This window comes from Glossina fuscipes, unplaced genomic scaffold (genome assembly GCF_014805625.2).
Source record: "Glossina fuscipes isolate IAEA_lab_2018 unplaced genomic scaffold, Yale_Gfus_2 197, whole genome shotgun sequence".
In the NCBI taxonomy this organism is placed as follows: domain Eukaryota; kingdom Metazoa; phylum Arthropoda; class Insecta; order Diptera; family Glossinidae; genus Glossina; species Glossina fuscipes.
This window is the reverse complement of record NW_023998540.1, coordinates 1,155,637-1,168,637: the sequence shown is the minus strand read 5'-3', so window position 1 is coordinate 1,168,637 and position 13,001 is coordinate 1,155,637. Positions and strand designations below refer to the sequence as shown.

Here is a 13,001-nt window from a genome sequence, read left to right as displayed (position 1 = left end):
TGCGGATCTAAGATGTTCCCCACTTGTACTAATTTAGGCCGTAACGTAGCGGGCTTTTTGGCGGCAGACGAAGAGCAGATGGAAATCGTCTATCTGTATCTATAATGTTTGAAGAATCATATCTCACTTAACTCATTTAAGCATTCATAAGTCTTCTAACACCGTTGTTATTCGATCTTTAAAACCATCAAAAATACGCGTAACACTTAAGTTCAAACTCGGCGGAAAAATAGAGCAAATATGTGATGGATTCACTTCTTCATTAGGCTTCTTGATTAAGCTTTTCCTGTTATTTTTAAAAAAAATCAGACCAGTTTTATAACATACTTATTAAAGATAATCCTATGACCATTGCCTTTAGGAATAGGAAATAATCGGACGGTATTCTTCAACACTCTTTTTGAGTCGCCATAACACGAATTGTTTTTATTTTTCGTTTGCCACAAGCAAAAACCGATTTGACATTTAAAGCGCAACCCAGCCTGTAAACCAGGGGCAGAAGAGATACTACTTCCTATGGGACATGGATAAAACGATTGTCACTTTCCAAAGCGTGAAAAGATACCAAACCTTATTTTAATACCCTTTTTGAGGGTTAATGCGTTCAAGGTTTCTTTTTTTTTTTTTTTTGTAGTTTGCTTGATATTAATTTTTACTTGAAAGCCCGGTCCTTAAGTACATCTGTACGAGAAATTGTTTTGCCTTCGACTTTGCCAATTTTTGACTTATTATCTAATTAAAGCCTGTGAACTTAACAAAAGGCAACGTTTTAAGTAAAGCAGATAGAAATAACAATTTATTGCTTTAGAAGCAAGCAACAACGACTCAGGCTAATGGTAATAATACGCTGACTGAAAAAGCTAATCCATTGACAATTCCAAATGAGTTCGTTCCTTCTCCTCTTGATCCGGTCAATATTGTGGCTTTACTTCATTAGCAGGAAATTGCTTTCGCGTGCATATGCGCCACACAATAAACGAAAATGTCCTTTGTCAATATGTTGTGTGATGTTTTTGACATTTTTAGGTTCAATTTGAAATTCGGCATTGAAATAAAGGAGAAGATAAACGCATGAGTAAATCTTGAAAAGAAACGTTCTTTTTGTATATGTCATGTCGACCGGCAAACTTGCGATTCAGTTTGACATTGTTGACATTACTGTTGTGCTTTTGATTCAATGTATCTATGTTTTAATAATGAAGAGATTTTTTTTTTTCATTTTTTGCTAAAATGAGTTTTCTTTTTTTTTCTTCATTATTATTATGAAAATTATGATTATCTTATGAAACGAAATGTTTTAAAAATTTATGTATAATTAACAAATTATTGAATTAGTGCTTTCTCTTTTTTTAATATTTACAGGTAAGTTAATTGAGGAGAGAAATTTTGTTGAATTTTTATAACCATACGTATGTAAGTAAGTACGGATTAAAATATTTTACTTTAATAAAGTATTCTTTTGTTTTTTTTTTTCTTTGGAAAATCACTGAATGGTTTTATAGTTTTTACAGTAGACCCATTCCGAAATGACGTTTGGGATACTAAGTGCAGGTGGTCATAAAGTTTAAATTAGAAAACTTGAAAGTGTCTTCATAAGTATAAGCATATATTAGGTGACTATAGGGTGACAACCGGATTTCAAAAACAAAGTGCGATATAAAATAAGTGGAACACCGTCATCTATGGTAACAGAGGATATCTAGAATTTATTTGATAAAAAGCGGATAACTTGTTGGGAACTAGGGGAGTTAGATTGGCCGAAAACGTTTGGGCAAAAGAATTAGTTTGGTAGTAGGAGGTTACAATTCGTCCGAATAAGGAAACTAATGAAAAACTCGACTCGACTCGACTGAACTGGTTTTGAAGAAACCGTGAAACCTGTAAAAGAAGAACCTAACATACGGACGATATTTTACGGGTATTCCAGAGATTTAGTTTATAAATGGCAACCGCAGCAGCAGGGTACGTTAGAGCGCTTTCCGGAAACTTTCAGCAAAGTTTGAAATTTTATATTAAAAATGTCGCAGTAATACATTGACAATGTTGGTAAGAGTTTTTCGTGATGGTTTAATGCCAAAGCCTCTCGTTTTGTTATATTAGTGTAAAATATTTCAGTAGAAGATGTCAAAGATTATGACAGACTTTGGCGATCTAAAATATCCGTTACTAATAATAATAAGAAATTGAGATTATCATTGTAGAACTCATTGAAAAGTGAGAGATGGTTCCTGGAAAACACCATTTACTAATGCTTTGCATATGAAACTAATAGTTGGAAGATCGAGAGTCTCCTTCGAAAGGGCAAATGCGGTAGATTTACTTTTGTCGTAATTATAGTGAGTGCTCAGTCGATAAAGCCACTTAGTGGTTGGACATATACCCACTAGGCTTCGACTGCGGTCGCTTTTCTGTCTCTTCTCTTTTCTCATTTCCTTCCGATCGCGACAATATTGTGCAAATAGGAGACGTCCTCGGAGTGATTGGTTCATATTAGAAAAAAAAAACATATTTTAACGAAGCAGAAAATTGTTCTTTCGCTGCGAGCTCCTTATTATCTAGCTAAGAGTCTCACATTTCCAAATCGAAAGATCAGTCGAAGGATTCTCTTTCTGTTTCTTAACACTAGCTAAGGTCAAGGTAAAATTACAATTCGTTGTCGGGGCTGCAGACGAAAAACAGTTTTGTCAATGCTGCATTAATTGGAAACAGCGTTTGCGAACAACGGGTACAGCAAAAGAAGGCTATTTTAAAGAGAATGGAATATGTACTGAAGATTAAATAATTTTTTTGTAAGAATATTGAAAATTCTTTGCATCAGACCTTGTATTGTCCGAATAACTATTAGAAAAGTTCAAAAATATATATTCAACGTTCTAAACAGGTAACGTATATGATTCAAAAAACTTTAAACGGGTATGCAAAGCTTCGCATATTGTATATGGCAGTTTACAAGTTTAAATGAAATAATAAAGTTTGCTCAGTCTGTCTTTCTGATAACTTCTGCTAAGAACAAAAGAATGGCAGCTTTATTAGATATTTGAAAGGGGGAAAATTTATTACTGTCACAGAGTCTCAACTTTTATATTTTATAATATTTATATATAGTTACTCAAAAGGACATTTATAGTAATATATGAATGTATATTTACAAGTGTACGGTTGCGTGAGTCATAATATAGATCCTGAAAAGTAAAAGTGCAACAACGAGTATTTGGCAGAGTTTTTAGTCATACATTTTCAACCTTTAGAAAACTTTAGTAACACAACAACCATGACTCATGTATCCTTTATTGACTGACTCATATGTACATATACATATATATATATATATATATATATACGTATATGCATATAAGCTTGTACATATACGTATTTCTATAGACGTATATAGAAAGACATGCATTTCATGCATACAGTTGCTTGCTGCCAGGTCTTTATTATAAGATAAATTTCATTGATAGTTTAAGCATATGCAGACATTATGTATGTTTGTGCGTTTTTGCGAATAAATCTTATAACACGAAACATAAATCACTTTTGTCGGTAAGGCAAAAGAAAAAGGAAAAACGATTTTAATTTTCGAAATATCTTTAAATTTAATTATGACATATGCAACGTTGATAGTCTTTCATTTCATGCGTGTGTGTGTGTGTATTATATGTGCTTACCAAATATATTTCAACATCAACGTTAATTACTGTTATTTAACAGTAACAGCTTATTTGCTTTATTTACAAGTATTTAATCCTTATCTCTCGCCGCACTGTTAAATAAAAGTCATTCGATAGTGGAGAGATTGTAACTTACGTACACTCATAAATTGCTTCGTTTGTATTTGATTTTTTCACTTTCGGGGTTAATTAAACATTTTGCTCTCGTTTTTATCTCGTGGATTTTCATTTTCTCTCGTTCTCTTTAATTTAATAATCACTAAACTAGCGGGTGGTATAAAAATTGCCATTTTCCGCTATTATATACGAAAAGAATATTTATACGAATCACTATAGGCGACGATGCAATGATGGTGGTGCATTAATTAAATCGTTCCGTAACGCCGCAAAATGTATAACTTTTTTTTAATAAAGAAATATCGAGAATTTATTTGAACAAAAGTAATCAGTAAACTAATCCTTTGCTGCCTAACTTTTATAAGTTACCCTTGCGGACTAAGCGTATTGTTTAAGACAATTGTAAATTATAATGAAATATTAAATAAGGGAGAGCTGATGGAAAAAATTTGTGCATTAAGGGGTAGTGTAAAGGGAGGGAGTACGTAGTCTTTAAAAAGTAGTCTATAGAGTTTTTACATACATGCTGGATTCTGGCAAAACAATATTAGAAAGTATCGAAAGAAAATAATTTCTCTGTTTACAAGAAAACCTACTTGTTTTTTTAAACATCACGAAGAAATCCTTTAGTCTCATCCATAGCGCGCTTCCTCCTCTTATTATTATCATTCATATTCAAAAAAGTATGCATTCCACAGAAAACGAATGCACGAGTACAAGAAGGTTCTGAAAAGGCCTGAAAGACTTCATTCATGTTAAGGAACGTATGTAGACCTAAGAGATTTTACTGAATTATGAATCACTTTAATCTATCACAGAATCTATAAAAAATATTAGACCTCAAAAACATGATCATATATTCTTAAATCCAGATAAAGTGTAGATGACCAGAAGAGTAGCATAGACAGTGGAGAGCTCATAGCGAAAAGTGAAGCCAAACAAGTAACGTTGAAGAGCAACACAGAGAAATAAAGGTCTGTGGCTAAGTAGAAGACGGCGAGTCAAGTTGTAAAATAGTGCGATCGTCGAAACTCTTTCCTTAATTTCATTAATCGAGAATTTGAATTACTTTACATTAAACTTTAATGATATTATATATCTTCGGTGATAAAGATATCATCATTTTTTACATACGTATATGCCTTTCATTCTATTTATGCATATGTTCGCATTTGTATTCTTCTTATGTGGTTCCAAAAGACTTTCAATTGTGGTGATTCTTCCGAATATGGGATGCGCAGGAAATACCAGTCTAAGCAGTTCATTTATCGCCAGTTTATTTCACCAGAAAGGCGTATATGAAACTTTTAAATAAATTGAGCTGATTTTATCGCCCCTATATCGCTTTCTTCTCGAAAATCACACATTTCGCAGTAACTGACCGTCAAAGAGTTTTGATGATGTAACCATGAAAATGGCCCCGATTTACTCGGAATACATGTTCAGACGATACTCAAAAGAAAGTTTGATAAATCTTTTCTCTTGATACCTTAACGGAAGTTAATTTGAAATTCTCAAACTTTATTGATTGAAATAAAACATAAACTGTTTATTGTGTCTCACCTTAGTCAGTGGAGCGAAGAGACATTTAAACATTTGCATTAACTACGGACAACACAAAATTCATTCTGATGAATTATGTTCGAGAAATTTAGTGTTTACATATTATTTGCCAAGAAGACTCAGGTTTTTCTAAAAACTTTTATTATAGAGATAAATTTTATCTCTTTGAGTTATTACCTATACAACAAGGCTCAAGCCTTTTAAACTATTAGTTAGGTGTGTTATAAGTAAACAAGTAGATTAATGATCACAAATAATGCTCTTATTACAGTATGAAATATAATACGATGCACGTTCATTAATACAAAAATACAGAAAAACTTGACTAAAGTGTTATGTCTCAGTTAGTGAATACGGTATCTCGTGATCTTTAACACTTGATTTGATTTAATACCTGGACACATTAAATATATTTACTTAATAATATGCAATGATTATATGTTCCTGATCCTTGAATTTTTCAAAATTTTTTTTCAAAAATTTGACAATATATTTACTCACATATGCACGCACGCAAATCATAAACAATAATAATAAGAAAAGATAATGTTTATCTTTGCACCAAATCTCCCCGCCCTTTCTTCGCTATGATGTGAAAGCAGACTTTTTCTTTCCTTTGTTAAGACAGTTCTCGTGTAGCGACCACACCACTTACTGCCGTCCATATAATCATTCATTTATTTGTGTGTTATTAATAACAGAATCAGCTTTGTAATTGTATTTGTGCTTATATATGAAAGTATTTATTTATAAGATCGTATGTGTGTGCGCTCTCTATTAAATGTTTGCCTGCACTGGATATTTGTCGTATGTGCTGAAACAAAAAAAAAAAACAACCCAACAATGCTATGTTTCTTTATCGTTGTCGTCCGAAGAGCACAAGTGAATTTTTCCTATTCGGCATTTACAGTTAGTCTCCTTGAGCATGTCTAACTGTGAAAATGTTATACGTCGCGTATTTTTCGTGAATTTTGACTAAAATATTTTCTCTTTTACAACAAAACTTTTTTTCTTTTTTTTTGCATTTATTTAAATTAATGCTCTTCTTTTTTCCCATCAAATTCAATATTTATTTATTAATTTTTATTGAAATTGGACGGACGCGTTTGTGTTGCGCGAGTGCACAGTGAGAAAGTAAATTTCAAAAAAAAATAAAAATAAAAATATAACTCTGTTATCTCTAACTTACCTCTAGTTGTGATTAAAATTTACATGTCTAGCAAAACAACAAAAAGAAAAATTCGTTTTTTTAATGAAATTGATTTTAAAGAGATATACTAATCATAATGATGATGATGATGATGATGACAACCGTTGATACGCGTGATAAGTTTGTAAACACTTTAATTTTGTGTGTTATTTAATGATTTTATGACGCATTTCCTGCAAAATTTTATGCAAATTCTTAATTTAAATGAGGGCAACATTTTATTGGATTATGATGTAAAAATTGAAAACATTTTTTTGCTTCTTTTCTGCATTCAACATACAACAAACATCGTCTCACAGTGAATAATAATGAATAAAAGACTGTCACTGGTTGTTTGTGAAAAACAATTACTGTAAACATTAAAATAAATCCTATATATGTGTGTATTACAAGTTTTTTAAGAAGCCCTCTCTTATTATCTAAAATGCATTAGACTTGTAAAGTTTTTTAAGAAAATTTAAAAAATATAAAATATATTTTAAGCATTTTGGTCTAATAAAATTTCATTAAATTCAAGTGTTTTTTTTGCTTTGATAATACATACAAAGAAAGTTAAGCGGAGTTTCAAACGTCACCACCAAAAGATTTTTCAAATTTGGTAAATAAAGAAATAAGGAGAATATCAAGGATTATGTGAATCATGTTAAGGTCAAATTTTGTATAATTATTTCTTAATATCTGCAAATGTTTCACATTCCGCATAAGAGAATTATTTTAATTGATTAACACGTTCGCGGACGTGAAAAATTTTAGTGAGCTGCGAAAAGTGTCCTATTTTTGCAGTTGTGATATTCGAAATCTGAGATTGTAAGGGTAGTGAAAATACAATACAAAAAGTATATAGAATGAATATATAACATTCACAACAATACAGTCCAAACTTTCCCAGTTATGAGTTATTATTATTGTTATTGAATTTAAAATTTGAATGCAATAGTATTCACGTCCCCGAATGTGTTGAGCTAATAATAAAACACTTAATATCAGTTTTGGAAAACGTTTAGCAAAATATCTGATCTGGTCTAGGATGAACTAATATTGGTTTCGTGGTCAAGTTTTTAAAATTTTTTACTTTCACTGTACTTAGCACGAAAGGGCATATCGTCGTTCATGTACTTTTGTAAAAGCCAAATATAATCACTTAAAACCTTAGAATATATACAGAGGCGTCAATACATAGATTTATAGTGAAGTTCTGATCGCTCTCTGTCATCCGATAGTACATAACCACTAGCTGCGGGGTTTTACTGTGAAATTCTGATCGATCCCTTTCATTCGATTACACATAACCATAAAATTTACGCTCGAATATTTGCCGACATTTTATGACTATATCTATAAAAGTTTACGACATTCCATAATATGTTGAACGGACAAGCAAAAGCGTATATATCCGAGGTATTCCTCTTTTTTACCTTTAAAAAGGTAAACTTCCAAAATGCGTTAAGAGTGTTGTAATTGAAAGAGTTTTCGGGAAGTGGTTCTGCAAATTGCCTTTCATCTATACGATGCATCCTCCTCTTTGGTCAAACTTACGCGTCACAAACGAAAAGAGCGAAAGTACCGTAGAAGAAAGTGTTTGTGAGAGAAGCGTCTCTGCAAATGTGGTTAAAGTGGATAAAATAAAAATTGTAATTAATTCAGAGCAGCGCTGCGATCGCAGCCTCAATATAAACGTATCAATTATTGCGGAATAGTTACGAGGAAACACGAAAAAAAATCCTTGTGTCGAGTTTTATTCGGTATCGCTATTGATTTAAGCATAGACGAAAGGAGGTAGAATCAAAAGTGTCCCTTTTGAGGTCTCTTGGTCGTAATTTACGTTTGCAAAGTTCAAACATTTGTTCTCCTCTCTGAAGGGATTGTATTTTGGAAACTAGGGGGGTGTGGTGATTAAAAAAGCCCGCTTGTGTATTTATTTTAAAGCTGCAATCATAATCTAGACTCTAGTCCTTCAAAATTTACACAAGATTTAAATTTGACAGCGGACAGTTTAGGGTTGGTAAAAATGAGCGTATTACCCGAGAGAGAAACTCGTTTTCATTGTTCAACAATATCTCAAAAATAGTGAATTTTAAAAACAAAATCATCCCAAGCGATAAAGTTCACTTTCACGTTGATGACTTCGTTAAATGTCCGAATTTCCGCATTTAGGGTGCAGGGAGCTCATATGTTATTGTTGAAAAGAGCAAAAAAGAAATGCATTCACGACGTGTCACTAGACGCATAATATAGAGGCTAAAAGAATGAGTATGTGCCAGGAAACTCGTTCAAGCCATTATGCTGTCCCACGCATGATGCTATCCTATGTTCATTGTGATTGAATACAAAAATTAAAAAAATTTCGTCCATAAATTTTGGGACACCGTTTATAAAAGAAAAGAAAAATACAAAAAACCTTTAATTAATCCATGGATATGACGCAAAAACAGCAAATTCGCGAATAACCAACATTTACCCATAAGGCACACTTAGGCACCTGTCCTTAGGAATATCTTTCCTTTATTTGTCGGCTTTACTGACACCTAAAATTGGACTCTACGGTACATAAGAAGAATATCCATTGTATACATATATACTGTAAGGGACTATAGTTATATACTCTAAGGGACCTTTGACGTGCATTGAACATGTAATCAGAAAATTATTAAGTTTTCGCCTATTGTGTGTATAAAAATGTGCTAAAGATTTCTTATGAAATGCATTAAACAGTTTGTTATACGTACATACATACATATATAAATGTATATGCACTGAACCGAAAACCTTTTAGAATTTAATGCCCAACTTTTAAAAGAAACAAAAGTGTAAACAATGTTCTGATTGTTTACTGAATTCTGATATTAATGTTTTTTCTGTACATCAAGATAATGTATTTCAGCGAATATCGATGTGCACTGAAATGGACTTTGATTCTAAAAGTTTTCAGGCGGCATGTAAAGGTTTCCGCATTTTTTCAACATCTCTTTCAATTTTATTTCAATGGATTTAAACTTTTTTTTCCTTCTGCTGGGAAAAAAAAAGAAAAAAATATATAAACAAAGTTGAGAAATAAATGAAATGAAATAAAATGTAAAAACGTGTTTCGTAATGTTTAAATATAAAAAAAGTAAGAAACTTGAAAGGCTGAAAGAAATTGAAAGCTTTTACTTTTTTTCCTTTGTTTGTTTGTTTGTTAATTGCTTGTAATTTGTTCAATATGTATGTATGTGTGTATGCACGATTAATTCAATATATGTAGAAAAGGCAATTTGTGCTTGTTGAGATCTCAAAACAAGTGTAAGGTTATAGAGGAATTTCACTAGAGTTATCGAAACCGACATACGTTCTATGATCAAAAACTAACAGACATTGGGGTTAATTATAGCAGCAGTTGCATTATAAAAAAAAAAAAAAATTTTTTTTTTCTTAACTTGCGACAAATATTGGTTTCATAAAAAAGTATTTGCGATATTCGCCCTTGTTTTCAATAACTTAAGTCAGACTTACAAACCTACCTTCCTGGTATGTGGTATACACAGCCGTATTCTGACCAACATCAGAAATACCTCACAAGTCAAAAGCCATTTGTTTTATTATTGTTTTTCGGGATTTATCAACATTGCTTTATAGTAAACTATTCGGTTTTGTAGTAACATAATTCGGTTAATTATTGCAAGCAAGTTTTCAGCATTGAGTTTGCAGCCTCGTATTATATAAACTAAAGAAAAAGCGAATCAGAGAAACGAAAGATGGTGATTGTTTAGCAAAATGCTTATGCATGATAGGGCTCTTGCTTCTTAAAAGGATTCGGATTGACTCCTTGAGACTTCTCCAAGCAAATGCATTCTTTCATGTATGCCAAATGATCAACTCGGATTATGATGAGACGGGGTAAAGCAATCAATAAATCACTGCTTGAATTGTAGGATTGGAAAGTAACAGCGTTTCATAATAACAGAAACTTATAAAACTGGACCATGTAGTGAAAGACGAATAGCGAGAATTAACAGATTTGTGTTAACAGAGTTAACTAAAACCATGACAGTCAGATAATACATGTGGACATTTACTCTTAAAGACTTAGGAAACGGAATTAAAAAAAAATTAAAGAAAATTCGCCCAAATCTTTGTTACACAAAAGCGGCACCCAACGTGAGGCCGAAAACCAAAGAACGTTCAGATAAGGAGACAAGAGTTGTTACACTGTCTTTGATGAGTTGTGAGAAATAATTTCATCTACTAGCCTACCGCCATCTCGTTGCCATTTTCTTGGTGTGAAAATTTCGCAAAACCTCCTTGAATGGCAAACGTGTGTTTTAGAGCTACGCTTGATTCAGCTAATGTAAAGATCTCTAAAGCACGAATTTTCGGAAAGGACAGCAAAAGTTCATCCATGTTGTTTGCATTAAAAAAAAAAAAAAAAAAAAACATTTCTCGTCGTAATAAAAACTCGCAATTAATTTCAAACCAACTTATTTACTGCTTACTCGTTGCCATAACTGTTAGCGAATCACTTCAAGGAAGCGGGAACATATTAATAACTCTTTGGCACATTGACGTGGAGCGTTACAAACTGGATAGCATAGTTAGCATACTTTTTAAACATGGGGTACAAAAATTCATTGTATTTTTCATGGGAATTACTTACATTGCCTCAATATAAATCATAATTAACAACAACTTGACAGATTCCAAGGTGGGTGGTTAGCATTAACAAGAACGCGAATGAATTATAACAAAAGATTTCCCGCTCCCTTCTATGTATTGACTGTACATTTTCTTAGTGTTCTTTACCACATGGCGTAAAATAAAATAAAAGTATTGCATTTAACTTTTACTTTTTTTTTTATTTTTTGATTATATTATGCTTTAGACCATAGCATAGATCGAATTTCACATAGTTTAGGTTCATGTTAAGCAAAAAAGATCAGTATTTAGGCAGTAGTGTAACTTGTTGTTAATTCATTTTAGTTGATAGTGTTTATGTTAAAAGGCAGCGCTAAAGAGCTTATATAGAATACGTACATACTCGATAGTCGTAGAAGATGCTTTCATTTCACTTAAAATTCCAAGTTTATTTAATTGATTTTTTTCTTAAATGAACAAAATTCTCTTTTTAGTATAATCCCTGTCGCGTTTTAGATAAACTATTATGGTTTTTACCTATCTTGAAATGCGTTGTTTATGTAGCTGTTCTATTATTGTGGCTTTTTAGTATTCCTATATTTTGTGGTTTCTTTTTCGCGCGCCTCAAGGAATTGCTATCAAAGTGAGTGCAAGTTGTTGCAGTTTTGAACGTTTGCCATTTAAATGTTTTCAGTTGTACATCAAATTATCGTAAAAACAATAAAGTACGCACACACACACACACACACACACACACACACACACACACACAGAGATTCATACACAAAGACACGGTTTTGCGATCTCTACGCAATATAGGCCAGCAAGTACGTTGAACTGTTTCTTATAAAGAAACTAAAAGAATTATTACCGAGAACTGACTAAGTGTGTTAGTTTGTCATGTTGTTTGCTCACGGGATACATAGAAGAAGAATCCTTGGGAGTGCGGTGAATGAACTAATTGACAGATGGACAGAGTAAAGATTCGCGTTCGGCTCTTAGTATATACGCCTTATAGACAGATATGGCTTATGAATCTTAAATTAAGACGCAGATATCCTTTGGATGAACGATCGGACAGAGAGCGCTGAAATTTACTCAAGCTCAAAAGGTTATGTCGATCAAGACTATTTGTTGAAAGCATATGAATTCTCTTAGATGAATGCTAATGTACTTGGGTCGGATGGATAAAATGGCAAAACTCGAGTACTAGATTAATTAAGAACGGACCCTTTATTTTGGGTCTGTTATAGTTAAAGAAAGCATATTATAGTTATATTATAAGTATATGGGAAGGCTGGACAGACGAATAAAAAAAGGAAAGATAATATTGCAACAACGTCTTAGCGGAGCCTCTGAGCAGCCTATAATCAGTCAAGTCGATTAACACAGAGCATAAAATTGATCTAGCAAATGCAAAAGATTAGTTAGTATTCTCTTTATGATCATCAGTAATGCTAACGCTAAATAGAAATCTAAAATTTTCTATATTAACTGCATGCATAGCATCATGAATGGCTTTACACTATCGTCTTAACAAAACTTTTTTAAAAATTCCAAAGTTTTCGCATAAATTTATAATCTATGTGATATTAAGTGTATCTAATATTCGCCCTAAGGCGAACATAATCTTCTCGTTTGTTTATTCGTTTGTCTTACCTTTACATATACATATACATATTGTAGTTGAAGGCAAGCCGTGTATTCTGCTCTAAGTGCTTTAGAGGCAGTTTCCTCTTCGTGGATTTTCCGCTTAATGGAAAACCTTTTAATGTTTATCATAAAGATTATCATTGTTGTGCTTTTAATGCATAGTGCGGCAACGTGTTTTT

General features: G+C 32.3%; 1 long non-coding RNA gene across 1 annotated transcript in view; it reads left to right on the top strand.

Moving 5' to 3' along the window:
• The first annotated feature begins 6,372 nt into the window (after nt 1–6,372).
• Nucleotides 6,373–13,001, top strand: part of LOC119641919 — a 22,242-nt gene continuing 15,613 nt past the window's right edge. Inside the window, exon 1 of the long non-coding RNA XR_005247909.1 lies at nt 6,373–7,209. This is a non-coding gene — a long non-coding RNA (uncharacterized LOC119641919). The remainder of the gene's footprint in view (nt 7,210–13,001) is intronic.